Consider the following 16,515-nt stretch of genomic DNA (forward strand, 5'->3'; position numbering starts at 1 on the left):
ATTGTATTGTAAGGATATTGTGTGTGTATCGCTCAAACTTGGCTGTAAATACTGCTAAAGTGGCGCTAGCCCACAGTTAGCTTTGCCTGTTAGCCTGTTAGCTTCTTCTGACCGTGATAAACCAAGGAACAACGTTTTACAAAATGTTCATCAACAAACCAAAAGCTGTAGACAGAATACAGCAGGACTTACATATACTGTGTCGTAAACCTCAGAAATGTGAGCCAAACGTGATTTTGTGAACATCTGAGAGCAGCGAGGGAGATGATTTCCTTTAGTGTGTATTGGGGCTGCTGGGTCGGAGGCAGGGAAAGTTGCATGTGTGGTTTTCTGGCTAGAGAGAAGATGAAAGAACCCCCAATCATCCCATTAACACTTCTATTACCCGCAGAGGGACTACGAAAAGGATTTGTTATGGTAAAAAAAAAGTTACTTGGCTCTGCTTTAATACATACTTCAATAGTTTTTCTTTTGTATCCTTATTTTAAAGTGCAACTAAACACCAAACACCTTCAGGTATACAGTAGTTTGGTGGTCCAAAACCATCTAAAAGCTTGTGTACTGCCCCTCATGGCTAAATTGTGAACTGCATTTTTGATTTTTGTTTTTGGTGTAAATGTAGAGAACTCCACGTCATGACCACACGTGGACCTTATCAGCGGATCCTTCCCCGATCAGCTGAGGAGGAAGCAAAGCATCAGCCCTGAAATGGTTTGCTGGACCAACCCACTTCTGCAAATGTGGGCGGAGTTTTGTGTTTAGTTGCACTTTAAGAGTTCTTTCTTTCTTTTTTCAATGGCGTATTCCTCGCACATATAGTGATTTTACAGCTATTGCTTTGCCTTTCTCTCCTATGACACGGTCCCTCAGTACTCAAGTGTTATTATCGCCAAGTATTTTATTTTTGACTGTTACTTGAGTCATTACTTGCGTCGCGTTTTACTCCTGCTTGAGAAAATCATTTTAAAGTAACGCTGCTTTCGCTCGTACAACTATATGATCAAATCTGACACATTTTCGGACCCAAAGATGAAATGAAGTGAATATGAAGTGTGAATGTGAGCCCCTGTACAGTGCACTGAAATACAAAACAAAGAAGGACCTTGTCTTTTTAAGTGTTGTTTATGTTTGTTCCAAATTGCAAAAACAGCCGAATGGAGAGCTGACATTGCCAGTGTAACCCTGGCCAACCCTGAACACAAGACTTCAGAAAAAAATAGCCTTTAAAACATTATCCCAATGCTTAATTCAGTTGATCTTTTGTAAAAATGCATTTGAATATATTGTATGCAGCGGCACAAGAGGAAGGTCTTAGTCCATTGAAACTGGAAAATTAGCGGGGGAAAAAATCACCAACTATTTGGTGAATATTTGCACTTGTCCGAAAGAGTTTTTTCATTGACTATGTACTGAATGTGTTGGGGAATGCGCTCAAGGCTTCGAAGCGCGGCTGACCTTTGAGATGACAAATTAACAGCGCTCTGACAGGAACTTTTCCATAACTTCACTCACTGTTCAGACATTTCAAGTGTAATTTTTTCGCTTTTGAACAGCTGTGAAAGTGTTTACCTCTTCTGTCTTTTTTTTTTAATCATGTAAAGCAGTCAAAAGTTAAAGGGGAAATGAGGTTTTGAGAACAATTACAAGCGCTCAATTTTTTTGCATTATTTTCCCGTACGAACACTGTACCCATTTCACTTTTTCTAGAAGTGGGATGAAATGTGTTTTGTCCAAGGTGTGAAACATGCTTATGCTGATTACTGTGAAGAATTGTAATGTTAGAAATGCCACAACTATATGGACTTAACACTGTCCCTCTTCCTTTGTTTATTAACCACAACAAACAGGGCCTTGAATAGGATTTCCAAGCATAGTATCTCTGGGCACATTGGTTTTCAAAAAAAGTGGATTCAAGAGACATAGAGTATTTTTGATTAAAGGGGAGCGGGGATATACATCTAAATCTGCTGTTAAACATCAGCAGCTTCCTCAGCCCCCTATGGTTAGGTCATTGCAGTAGCTTCAACCTCTATTTCGATTCGATAAAGGTTAATTGTGCAGCCCTAGTTGTCACCCACTCGCACATCTTTCAGTAGTCTGTGAATCTCCTCCAGTGGCTAAGCTTCATCCTCTCGACACGACGTGAAAACACTCGCCGTAGATTCACTACAGCAGGATTTGCACGGACAAGAGAAAGCGGAAAATGGGGTGGGAGGGGCTTGCAGGGAGATAGTGTGAAAACCAGGAAGTGAAATGACTGGATTCAGTTTTTTTAGCTGTTAGATGAATATTTTCAAACCAACAAAGGGGGCACAAAGACTATCCTCCATAACCAAACACATTTTCTCCACTTCAGCTTTACCCAAATCTAAAAAAGTTTCTTAACTGTAGCTCACAGCCTATAGGCCAGTGTAACGCCTCATTTGAAAGACCTTCAAAACTGATCCAAGATTTTTTTTTTGTCGCTGCATTGTCACTTTTTTTCGTATTTCTGACGCTTTTTTACGATGTTCATTTGTCACATTTTTGGGGGGAGTAAGAGCACACACAGCATTCTTTAACTTACAGATAAGATCTGAGGCCCTAATACTGTCTTCATAAATGACCCCCAAAGTGCAAGTAAAGATGTGTTTGAGATTATTGCCAAATCCCAGCAGAAATCACAACATCCCCTCTTTAATAACACGAAAAAAAGATTCTCAACTTTTCCCATGTTTCTTTTGAGCCAACAGTTTGACAGGCTGCGGCGTATGTTTTTTTCTACATGTAAACAAATCTCATTTTATGCAGAGTGGAAAAAAAACAAAAAAAAAACAGTCGCACAAAAAGTGGCCAAAAGACACAAAACACCACGACGAGCACATGGCAAATGACCCTGAAACCTGACGCCTTGTTTTAATTTATTATGGATTTGAACCGTCTGCGTATTCGTTGTGTTTGAAACCCGTGTTCCCCCTTGATTCCATTTTATAACCATTTCTACCTCATTGATTGTACAGCGAGTTGCGTCATTTGAATGTGCCCTGTTTATGAATAAAACATTTGAATAATCATAATAAAGAAAAGAGGGAAAAAAAAGAAAATTTAAAAAAAGCTTAACAGTGAAAGATTTGCCCTTGAATCGGAGCGGCCTACCTCATGAGAAGTGCTCAAGTGGCGCATGACCGAAGGCGCCTTGAAGAGCGAGGGAGAGGACGGCACACGGCGTCGACAAAGCTGCGTTTCCCCAACAATTATTGTGGACTTTGACAAGGTCTCCCGCAGAAAGCACTGCTGAGAATTGCTTTAATATTTCAAGGAATCGTCGCATCAGTGTGGATCCCACGCGTCCGAGGGGCACAATGACTTACCGTGATTTGTATTTTTCATATTGTACTGTAAAAGAGTCCGATCTGCACATAGCTGTAAGTATTGTACAATTGTTAATGACAAAAAGCACCATGTTTTTATGTTGTATGCATCGCCGAACCGTGCAGTCAGTTTAAATGTATTTTAATTCCATGGTACGTTGACAAAAGTTATGGAAATTCTTACAATAAAGATGTTTTGGATGCATTTGGGATTTCTCTTGATTAAATTAACCATGGTGTGAGGGAATCGAGTCGAACGCAGTTTTCTTGCATGCTGTGAATACTTTTAGATTCACTTGCAAAGTTCTCTTTCGGATGGAAACCTTGCCTGCGTTGTGTTTGAGGAAATCGATACAATCATTGAAAGTCGCATTGTGGAACATTCCAGCTATGCGGCTACGTCATGGGAACAACAAAACCTCAAAGCAATAACAAACCTGTGATACCGAACACGCTCCTAATGGCAAAGTAAGTAAGCAACGTTTATTTATCTCGCACCTTTCACAGACAGACAGTCACCAAGTGCTTCACAAAGTGACAATAGAAATGCAAAGTACAGTTAAAGTCACAGAACATGACGGTCACAAAACAACCCTTAAGCCACTGGAATTAAAGTGCTTTCTGACACAAGGAGGTTTTCAGTTTACTCTTAAAAACATCCATAGAATCAAGTGCAAGGAAGGTGGAAGAAGATCTTTCCAGAGCGTTGACGAAACCTCAGCTTTCAAGGGCAGGTATATGGACACAACGAGTCTCTAATGTAGCCTGACCAGGCAAGGCTCTGAAGGTCAGCACCAGGATTTGAAAATTGAAACGAAACGAGACTGAGAGCCAATGAAGGGCTGTTAGAATGGGAGTAATATGAGCCCTTCTGTTGGCTGCTGAAGACGAGGCAGCTCCTTTTTGTTGGTGTCCTAATCACTTTATATCTGTAGCACTGACAGCATGTATTCCTTTTATCGCAGACATGAACTAAGCCTTTTCTGAAGGTTTTTGACCCATTATACTTTTTTTCCTATATTGGGTCCATATGTTGCTTTTGGCTTCCATTCTGTACAACAAAAGGCTTTGAAATATACAGTTATGTACTGTATTAACCACAGTAACACCACTGTGAATCATTACAAAGTTTACAGCAACACCTTGTTCACACGAAAGAATCACGATAGTCTGTGTATTACTGTAGAAAACACAGTCGCCATAACATTACTGTCAAAAAAACTCACAATGACCAGTGCATTACAGTAAACGGTAAAGTAAATGACTGTATTTCTCATTTGAGGCCCAATCACACATACTTTCAAGTTTGTAGATACTTTAAAGCCAAATCATACATAGTTCCAGTATTTAGATTAAGCTATGTTTAGACCCAGACATACACTGTTTGTACATTTTTATTTTGTTTTTAGGACCAATCAATGATGCACAAGCAAATGTTTGATTTCCACAGTTTTCAATTAGGCTTCACACAAAACACAGTAAGCCTCTGGACACACTTCGGGGATGGAAAAGACTTGTTTTATTTACTTATTTCTGTTTTAAATCGAAATATATGTGCATCCATGAAACAATGTTACACAGCTCATCTGAGACGTAGGTGGACAGCTTGTGAGAAAGCTTCAGATCTGTAGTTTCCAACACAAAAGACCACCAAGTTTCTATAACTTTCCAGTCCAAAGTTCCCACTGTAACCACGTACATACGTATCAACACACACAGTATGAAGGAGATTAAAAAAAACAGCATACAAATACAAATAAGATTTCTTCCTCTGGTCAAATAGACACAGACTTTATGTATTTCAACCTGACAACCTCAAAGCATAAAGTACATTCATTCCACTAAGACATATCAGAAGAATAAAGCATCCTGCATCTCTATAGGTCACACTTGCAAGTATGAGCTTTGTCGTCCCACTGATGTAAAATGTTGGGTCTTGCAAGAAAGAGGCGTTCCAAAGTTAACCAAACAACACCCTGGCAAAGACTTCTTCTCCTGTCACATTCCTTTTGTCTTTATCATTGTCTGACTTCACCGAAAGCCTCATGGTTCCCCTTTGCAAACGTATTATTTGCTTACATTCCAGAACGACAATGCTTTAAACACGCTTGTTCAACACGCAAGACTTTTTAATCAGTGCTGTCACCGCCTCATCTTCCGCAGAATGGTAATAATGTAATGGCTGCCATAATAATAATAATTTGAGTTAAGTGTTGAACCGTGGTTGGTGGTGAGCAGTGGAAAGCTCTTAAAGCCCTCCAGCCTCCTGCAGAGAGCTGTCCTTGGTTTGGTAGGTCACACAAACAGAGCGTTCAGCGTGGGGCCAAAACACTCAGCACATTATTACTCATTATCGCACGCATTAGGCACAGATCTTAAGGGACTTTGGTAGATTGTGTTTTCCAAAAATATCCGCATTCTGCAAGTTTGTCTTTTCAAGCGCCGACTATACCGCCTGCTCGAAACACAAATCCGTGCCATGAGGCGAGATCTCCGGGCTTATTCCTAACTTCACTCGGCTGCCTGTCGTGGTCAGCCAATCACAGCCTGCAACATCCGTTTATCGAGATATTTTCCTGCCCCAGTATATCGAACTTTAAATTTCGTTATTGTGAAAGGTCCACATTTGAATCCAAACCATTCACGTAAGTGCGCTCTTATAGTCATGAATCTATGTGCAGCAAGCCTCCTTCACCCCATCAGCAGCACGACCTTTAACTATCTCATCCTCTCCATCTCCTCCTCAATATCCATCACCACCATAGAAAGGCTTTTCAAGTCGCTACTTGTACTGGCTTATTTTGAACCTACGACAGCTCAGCCACTTATTGCTACAGTAACAAGCTGGAAGTTATTCTTGCCATTGGCCCAACAAGTTCATTTAAAAATTGTCTGTCATCTTGTTTAATTACCTTAAGAAACTGTTGATCACAATCAATCAATCAATCAATGGTTTTGTACAGCCCAATATCACAACAGGAGTTGCCTCACAGGGCTGCACCGAACATTAAGGCAATAAAACAGAGCAACAAATATGACAATGTAAAGTTCAGGTGAATGAACTATCCAGGCGTACATAATGCTGAAATAAGTATCGGCAGCCATGCTAATGAATTCATCCCTGTGAAAAATCAAGTTGGTAGCAACGCATTAGCTCTGTCATGCTTTCAAACTTGGAAACAATATATAAAAAGCAGATACAGGTAAAGGTTAGAGTTCAGCAGAGTGATAAATATAATGCAATCATTTATGGAGCTAACTGCTAGCATAGCATCTTCCTATCACAATTTTTTCAGATAACTTCCAGCATGAGCCAATGTAAAGAAAGAAAAAACTTTATCAGTATTGCAATGCAAAAGTAAGTAAGTAAATAAATGTTTTATTAGTCATTTTACAAGAGTAACAAAATAGCATTCAGGAGTTAGTCCCGACTGAGTGCGCCACAACTGTGGGTCAACTTAACCAGCATGTTTTTAGAGGTCAGGGGAACCGTTGCACCCGGAAGAAACCTGGTTGGCTGCCTTCAGTGATCCTCTGAAACGGTGCACCGCCTGCTGGGTTTGTCTGTTTCAGAGCGTGGTGTCCTGCACTGGTCAGCTCCTCCTCCTTCCTCTTCCTCCTGCGCAGCTCCCTCTGCTCCACAACAGTCTTTCACCATCTTCTCGTTTGTCCCTTCCTTGTTTCCTGTAGCGCCTCTTGTGAAGCCCCCGCTGTGCTGCAGGTATGGGGCGGCTCTTGGTGCCTCTTCAAAAAGATCCAACCTGAAAGATCAGTAGCCTATCTATTCTTGTCTTGTCTCATGCTTCAATCCTGGCTACAAAGAAAGCTGGAAAAAAAAATATCGTTATCTGTTCACAGCCATCACTTAATTCATATTATAAGTGTTTTTACATAATATGTTCTTCCGATCTCTATCTCGTGCCACACTTGCTAATCTCACTGAGTCTCAGTCCATAAATCTCAGACAGTTGGAATAGAAGGGATTACGTGCATCCAGGTATTGCTGGTCGTTTTAACACCATCTACATATATTCACCCAGAAAACAGTGTCGATAAGAGAAACCCCAAAGTTGCGTCCAACAAAGTGTGCCGCGTTACGAGCGGTGCGTATTTGGTAAATAGCGGACAGCACTCGAGCGCTTCATTTGCATTCTGATGAAAGTGGAGTGGATGTGTGAACCCGGGGTTATCTGTGCGGCCGACCAATCCGACGCGGCCGCTCCAGAGGATGGGCCACGCACCCCTCTCCAATCACTTCCTTCGTAACAATTAAAATATGCAAAGTGATCATTTTTCTTAAGTGCCTTAAATGTGCGGTCTATCTGAGTGTGAGCGAAATGGCCCTAAAGCTTGCTGTTCGGGGGGGGAAGGTGGGGGGGATGAATTATGCAAATGACGCGACGGACTCTTGAAAGCCTCATTTTTCCGTAATAAGCATAGTGTTTCATTTAATTTTTCGCCCCTTATTAAAAGTGACAGTCCTTTTGCCTGTTCTGATGGCTATATCTGACACAAACGCGTGCGACCGCCGCTAACACTGCGGGCTAAAGCGATTTTTTTTTTTTTTGGTGAGATGATGGTTACATTGGCCAAGTAATTACGCACTCCAGTGTCCAGAAATAAGGTTTAATTACACAGTAATCGCCGGTGATGGACAGTGGCAGAGTGGTGAGCAACGGCAGCGCGCAATCCATCAATGACAAAACTCCGCGCCGCTTTTTAATCCCCCCCCCTCTTCATTTGCATCGTAACCCCGGCGCCAAGTTGCACGGAGCGCCGCTAAATGTTAATAGGACCTGTCTCTCCAACTCAAAAACGGACGCTTAAGCCATTTCCATTCCTTTCTCTTCCTCCTCGGTATCTCCCCCCCCTTTCCCTCCTCGTCCCATCCACATAAATAGGCGGCTCTACGGGAAAAAGCACCGTCGACAGCGCGCGGTCAATGCGGTGCTAATTGGGAGCAACATGTAAAGTTTTATCTCGCCGACGCTAACAGACGAGCGTAATTCCTTTCGGTTAGCGTAGCCATTTTTTTTTATTTTTTTTTGGAGACGCGCTCAAAAGCGAGGGCCCTCGAGTTGCACCTAATCCCCATCCTTAGAGACCAGGAAGGGGGGATGTTATTATTAATTGAAAATGATTATTGGTGGCACAGACGTTCTTCCGCCGTGCTCCTCCGGACTTTTATGAGGTTGATTGAAGGCAAGTCGTCTCATTATCTCTCTATATATTCCTTATTAAACGTGGGACGTCCCAGTGCACAGTGCGCGGGGGTCAAACGCATACAACAGCGGCGCCCACTCGAAAACCCAGCGGGGCACTTGACTTGAGAAAATAAGAGTGTTTATTTACAGCAATGAGGCGGGAAACGGCGGATATCGTGCCAGCGGCGCTCCCGTCAAAGCGAACGAGGCGGCGGCCTGGTCTTGGATACTTAGGATGTGACCCCGCTAATCCCCAGGTATTCCGGGCAATTTTTTTTATCTTGATTTGGAAAAATAATGAGATGTATGGAAACAGAGAGAAAACACATTCAGCCGTCAGACTTTGACCCGGGATTGTAATTAGAATCAAGAGTAGGGTCTGTCGGTGTGTGGCATTAGCCGCAATAATAAAATACTTACCATTGGAATCTCCACTTGTGTTGATCATATTCATTAGGGGTTTTTTGGGGGGTCAGGATGGCTCCACAGTTGGTTTCGGTATTTTGGTGTAAATGCTTAAATGAAAGTAGGGAGAGGAAAAATGCAGCAATGCTGTTGGTGTCAAAATGTCTAAAGCAAGCAATAGCAAAGTGTATTTCATGGTCTCTTGGTGCAACATAAAGATACTGCAGGGGTGTTTAAAGTTGTTTATGCTCAGATTTTGTAGATTTGGTGAGACACTTTATCTATCATACAGGAAAATTAGCTCTACACTTGTGTTGCCAGATCAAAGGCTAAAACCGCTCTGTAATGAATATTAAATTGCAAAACCACAACACTTGTCCCCAATCCTAATTAGTGCTGGTGCATGTCTCCAGTACTTTAAGCTTAGTGACTGAACTTTGAAAGTCCCGAGCTTGAGGAATGGTTTGTCCATGGCAGTTTTTGACAGTTTCAGCATCACCGCAAAGTGTCTTAAAAGCCGCGGTTCCAGATAACACGCTTGTATCCCGCACGCCTCAGTCCAAGTCTAAACTCACCTTGTCACGTATCTGCTCTACCCTGTACATGTGAGGGTTTCCACTACACATAGATGCGCACGCTGTACTAAAGCAACAACAGAACGGCCTGAAACGATTTGTGAGCCGCAATGTGAACATTGTGGACAAATGCTGCCTTTTGGGGAGGTTTATGGAATTATTCAGAGGCGCCAAGGCAAATACTAGAGGAGAGAAGCAGCTAAAAGACAACTATGAAGGTAAGCAACATCTTAACGTTATGCTAACAGCGGCTAAAGTTGTGCTAACAGCGGCTAAAGTTGTGCTATCAGTGGCTAAAGTTGTGCTAACAGCGGCTAAATGGCTATTATCGGCAAACTCACCCTTTTCAACAGTGGTATAATGTTGTGAAATATTAAATCCGTATGCCCTGAATGTTACTAGTGTCCTCTCTCTCAGGAGTCTGTTCTGTATTCTTCGGTTTTGCTTTGAGGCAAGAGGTCGGTCCCAAAGCTTATGCCTGGTCAGATTGGTTTGACCCTACCTCGGCAGTGGAGACGCTCACCCAACAGGGTTGACCAGGCACTAGGCTGGGCAGGGCCTGCCAGTGGAAACACCTTTAAAGACAGTGAGCATAAGCCCGATTGATGCACTCATGCTACACAAACACCATAGGGGCTTTCTGCCCTTGGGCACTGCTCTGATGGACAAGTGTGAACGCACACTAAAATTCTTTTTCAAAGTGCAATAAAGACACGCATACTTGGAAACCTTAACCAATTACAGCATGATGGTCTTCTCCGTCCATAGTGTTCTACCTGAAGTGTGCTATAGCTCTTGCTTCTTTGCTCATTAACACACAGCGGCCGCTCCTGTTTCCTCCTTTAGCTGCTGCAGTGGAGAGAGACTCTGCCCTCTCAACGTGCCTCAGGTCAACGTTTTCACATCCACCGACAGGAGCCCAGCAGAAAATCCCACCCAATCACCTTTATTTATACCCGGCTGTGTCCAAGAAGAGTCTTTCTCTCTCAGCGTCGGATAACAAGCTGTGAGCGCACCTGAATGTCCTCCACCGAGATGCTGTATGTTTTCAACAAATTTGAGGCTGTGAACTGTAATATGCTCGTACAATTGGGGAACACTCGGCTACAATAACAGCAATTCATATAATACTGCTCTCTTACAAACGAGTAATGTGGCATTCTCGATGTAAAAGTATAGAGGTTGGCTTGTGGTAATTTTCCACACATATCGTCAAAACTCTTTTTCCCATTGAATCCGGAAGCTTGATCGCTTCTTGTCACAATATATAATTAGCAGGAAAGCATCTGACATAAGAGAAAACCCTGCAAAAGTAATTTCCAAAAAATGGGCTCTTGGCAATTATGCCATTCATCTTGACCTTTTCCCAAATATGCTAATCATTTCTGGCTCCATTGATTCTAGCTTTAACGACCCATCACAAGTTGATATTGGCGATTGCCCCATTAATGTCTAATAAAGTCTGGGAAGTCTTTTCATCTGTCCAAATAAGGACCATAATTGTATTTAACTTCAATAACGACTATTAGTGCCAAGTTTAATTAAGAGCATTGACATGAACTTGTAACGGACGGATTTTTGGGTGCAAAATGTCAAATTAAATTAATAAGGCTGTCAATTCAGAGCTCTTCGGTCCTTGGAAGTCGGGCGGCTGCGATGGCTTCCGGAGCGCTACTACTGGCGGCGAATTGGCAGGATGAAGCGTGTCTTTTAGCCCGCCTTAACCCCAGGACAAGAGCTGCTAATGGGAGGCAATGACGGAGTAGTCCATGTCAAGGCAATCATTGGAAACACAGACCATCACTCTTTCAATTTCGGGCTCGCTAACGTCATTATCTGCCGCATATCTGGCCAGTTTCTCTGACAGGGCAGTGTTATCCCCGCGCAGGGGGGAAATGCAAATTGATTTCATATCATCCGTGGCATTTTTAGAGCCCCTCACCACCGCCACGTGCTACATAGGCTGTCATTTCGAAGAGAAGGGAGAAATCACAGTGAAATGTCAAAGCCAGAGAAGAGGGAGCATATCATTCAGGGGCCTGTGTTTACGCAGATCAGTGGCTCGGGGAACAAGATAGTGCCTAATGCCACATTGTCAGCAGGCCGTTTAAGAGGTCTTTATTATAATTTGATGGGATTGAGTGCAAACTGGATAGCACGCTTCGTTCAAGTAGGCCTATTGTGTTTGACAGTTTATTTGCATTTCTATTTCACTTTGTGGTTCATGAGAAAACCCTCGTTGAGTGACGTGTTTTGCGCCCCGTTTATGATGTAAGATATTGGAGCCCTATGGCCAGAATTAACTTCAGGAATTGATCTTTGCCTGGATGAATGCAAGATTACAGAAAATCTTAATGCATCTCAATACATTCTTCAGTGTCTAGACCTTTTTCTAAATTTTATACAAGGTTCATGGTCCAGGGCAACCTTTGGATACGACAGGAGGATGTTTGCATTGTACAGACTGTAACTCTTTTAATTGCCTATTATGAACGTTTGTTTTAATGACTGAGGTCGTATGATATCAAAATGAGTGAATTTATTTCTCAAAATGAGTGAATTAATTTCTCTAAATAATTAATAACCATGTGTGTCCGTGTCTTTTGTTCCTTTTCTTCTTTGGCTAAGCTCCAGGGTAATGTCAGAACTTGGTTTGACACGACGAGCAGAGCTGAGGAGACGCCAGGCGGAGGAGGGGCGGAGGAGGGGCGCAGCATGGCTGGGAGACGGCCGAGTGATTGACCGGGGAGCTTAAGAAGGGGATCCTGGGCGAAGAATGGCGGAAGCAGGATGAGCCGCTGTGGTGATTGGCTGACTCGAAGGTGCGGCTCGAGATGGGGCCATGATTGGATGATTGGATAATGAAGGCTGCAGGTAGTTCTTCCAGGTTGAATTTGCGCTGAAGCTTCATTTACCTTGCTAGCAAGTAGAATTCTCGTGGAATTTATCAGTTTACAAACACACATTTGAGCCGCTCCCGCCTTCACAGTTCGGAACAGAACCAAAATTGGTTCTGGCAAAAATGACACCAACAATGCGGCAATCACAAAAAAACACGAGATATGCTGCAACACATAACACAAACACACAGCCCTTTTTTTCAAAACTAAACATTGAATGGATTGGTGTTGTTCTTGATCCAATCAGCAGCAAATGCAGCTCCAAACATGCAACCTCTACCCGAACGATTCCAGCCGGAGTGGTCCCAAATTGATGTCAGTGCAAATGTCATTGGCACTGTAATATCAATATGGCTTTTGCCAAGTTAGTACTAGAAATCAGCTTGCATGAGCAACTAAAACCTGAAGCAAAGTGAATATCTCATAATGTGTGCTTCATTCTGCTAAATCTATCAAATCACATTACTTTGATAATGACCACAAGTGGGGTCATTGATCAAATACAGCTGTTTATTTATTTAGCTTATTAATCACTTACTGAGACACAAATGACATTAAAGTAAAACAGGGTAGACACGCACAAGATGCTACACGCAAGGGACGCATGCTAAGGTTAGTAGTTTGAGTAAGAAACAAACACTTCAATGCAATTTTATTGGCACCACGGCATTATGTCTTTGCCCTTCATCAAATATGATAATTTAAAGGTGCATTATACAGCTTTTTATGTGGACAAAGAAGTATTTGAATATGTGGACGTATTCAATATTGTAGTGACTCAGTGACTGTATGGGTGGTCAGCATGGCACCTTTACTTTACATCACAGTGGTCTACAGCACTCCAGGATCAATTGTTTTCTAGGTTTTCTGGTGGGAGGGTATGTGATCCTGGAGCATCCTAGAGACAACTATGAAAGTAAAGGCGCCATGCTGACCACTCATATAGCCTCTGGTTCACTACAAGGTCAAATACGCACAAATATCAACTCTTTTTTTTTCACATAAAAAGTTGCATAATGCAGCTTTAAGAATTAATAGATGCAACATTAGAGGGATTAGTTTATTATTGTCAGGTCCGCCTTGGGTAACAGAATTTCCAGCCTAATGCAGCTGAATGCTGCAGGTAGCTTTGCTTAGACAGGTTTAAAAAAAAAATGAAGCAGATGGTGAAATATAGAAGTCAAAATGGAGGAGTTTGTTAATATCATATGCATCAGAAATCACACACACATAATCCAGAATGAACACCTTAACTGTTGGTTCTCTCTCTGTCTCTCCTGCTGTGTCCCCTTAACCCTGACCTCTCATGCTTGATCGCTCACCAGATGCATTCGCAGCCGTATATTCACATTTAGAAATATGGGAAACGTGCTTTATGCGATATCATAACTCAGCCATGATGGATAGGCCACTGTCAAAGGCCTATCTCAACACAAATACACTTGTCTGTCATCCTGCCTTGAGTCATCAGTTTCAGCCCCTGATCAAGCACATTTGCTAAAACTAATTATCTGTCTCATTAGGAACGCTGCGAAGCTGAGAGACTAGTAATCACTAAGAAGAAATAAGGACGCAATTATGGCATACACTTGAGTCGAATGCTTTTAAAATGTGAACATCTGGTTTCTTACATTCACATGGTATTCTTAAACCCTTGGTGCTAAAGGGAGTTTGTCTTCCTGGTGGGTGAAGCTGTTCTTCAGTCAATTGGACCTGGGTGTTTTTTGGAATCCCTCTCTGAAATAACCTGTCCCCTCTTCTGTGCAAAAGCCAATCAAATGAGCACTGTCCAGATGGTTGTTGTTCAGCCATGTGTCCATAAAAAATGAGAAACGAGAAAAGAGTCTATCCCATGATATTCATCCACCCACAAATGTATGTTTGCGTGCCCCTATTATACAGTACATGGCTGTAGAATGTCGCGAAGTCATCTGAAAGCCCGCATTAACATCTACCATCTACCACATAGGCCTGCAACACCCACGCCAACATCTCATTGGTGAAAGCCGTTCCCATGACTGCTGAAGAAAGACTGGCTTTATATTTTGTGCTGTCAAAATGTTAGGTCATTCTATCAAGGCCGAGCCACTTCTGTACAATGGCACAGTAAGCCTTCTGTTGAAAAGCGGCAAAAGAGTGGGAGAATGGATTCTGCTATTCACCGCGATATAGGACCCTGGTAAAAAAAGAAGGCACAAGATATAAAAACGGAGATATCTCAGTTTATTTACGCAGTATATTGAGAGGCAAGTGCTATAGAAATCAAAGAAAATCTGATGTCACTGGGGTGTATCACAAAATGAATGCAATGTAAAATGTTCCTTTGATTTATAAAAAGGAATTTAAGCCATTCAGACACGGCTTTTGTTCCATTATGTCAGTGTAATCTCTGTGATGGAGTTGGTGATGGAGTGCCATCATAGCAAACAATTTGTTTCGGTTTATTTTTTAGCTACCAAAATGACTTTCTCATTATAATATATTATTGGAGCCTCTTTTTCTCTCGCATGTGGGCTTCCAAAAGTAAAGTTTTATGCTAAAACAAAAAAAAAAATCCATACATGATCTTTTATGTCTTCTTCTGCAGTGTAGACTTTACTGTCCTTTTTACTTTCATAACAATAACTGTTTTATTTGAGTAAATAAGTGTCTGGATTATCCATCCATTTCTTCCGCTTTATCTAGCTGTTCAGGGGGGACCCCTAGGTGTCCCTAGGCCAGCTCATAGTCCCTCCAGCATGTCCTGGGTCTTCCTGAGGGCCTCGTCCCAATGGGACATGGTGTTCCGGGCATGTCCCATTGGGAGGAGGCCCCCTGGAAGACCCAGGACGATGTCCGAGCCACCTCTGCTGGCTCCTCTCGAAGTGAAGGAAAGGAAGTCTCCGAGCTCCTCCAGGAGACTGAGCACCTCACTCCATCTCTAAGGTTGCACCCAGCCACCCTACAAAGGAAACTCATTTTGACTACTTGCATCCACAATCTTGTCCTTTTGGTCATGAGCCAGATCTCATGGCCATAGGTGAGGGTAGGAACGAGGATCGACTGGTCAATTGAGAGCTTTGTCTTTCGACTCAGCTCCTTCACCCCAACTGCATCACTGCACCAATCCGTCTGTCGATCTCACGCTCCATCCATCCCTCACTCGTGAGCAAGACCCCAAGACACATAGACCCCTCCACTTGAGGAATTGAGTTCAGGAGTTCTAGATTTTAACAGCAGCAAAGCTTGTTAGAACATAAATAACCAGTAACATGGCTAAACTGTAGACTATTTGTAACTGGTGAAGGTGTCTGGACTTAAACAACACAGGAGCTTCATGGATCACATTTCAACCTTTTGAGCAAACATGCTTCTTGTGAAATGGATGCTAGAGACAGACGCAACTCTATACGCTTTGTCGAGAGGACAACGTCGTGACAAGGTTAAATGTCCATGAAGTCAATTTAGCAAATAGAGACACTTGGGAGAGTTCTGTTTCAAGTGCCCTCTTCAGTTTGACGCTTTGCTCTGATGCTTAAATTACGCTGCAAAGAATTTTCAGCCTCACATGAAATCGATGAATTTTGAAAGGCCAGAGCTGATGAATTTGGGCTCTGGTCCACTGCGTATCGGACGATTGGAACCAATCGCATAGCACTATTGTCGGTTGTGGTCGGGTTTTATGGATTTGCCGACGACAGCAAGCACTTTTATCTATATGCTTACAACGAAATATTCTATTTCTAGTTGTGCTTTGTTGTCTAGGTATGTTTTGAGACTTGGTTGTGATTGGCTAAACCGGAGCCTTTCCAGATTCATAATAATATACTAATGTGATTTGCACTGTGAGATCAGCCTGGCTCTTACTCACTGATTGCCAAGGTTTAGATCTGTGGAAAAATACATTACAAGCGCCAACATGAACCGCTTTGTCATGTCATGTGTATCCTCAGACCGCTCTCATCCTGATGGGGACTTTGAAAGCACAGTGTTAATGTGGGAATGGACCCGTTTTCATTCATCTGACTGACTTGGGGAGGCTCAGGGCGCCGTCACTCAAAGCCCCGGCCTTTGAAACTCTCCAAGCAGCGGCGCACATAAT

This window comes from Gobius niger (assembly GCF_951799975.1).
Source record: "Gobius niger genome assembly, chromosome: 9".
Classification (NCBI taxonomy): Eukaryota; Metazoa; Chordata; class Actinopteri; order Gobiiformes; family Gobiidae; genus Gobius; species Gobius niger.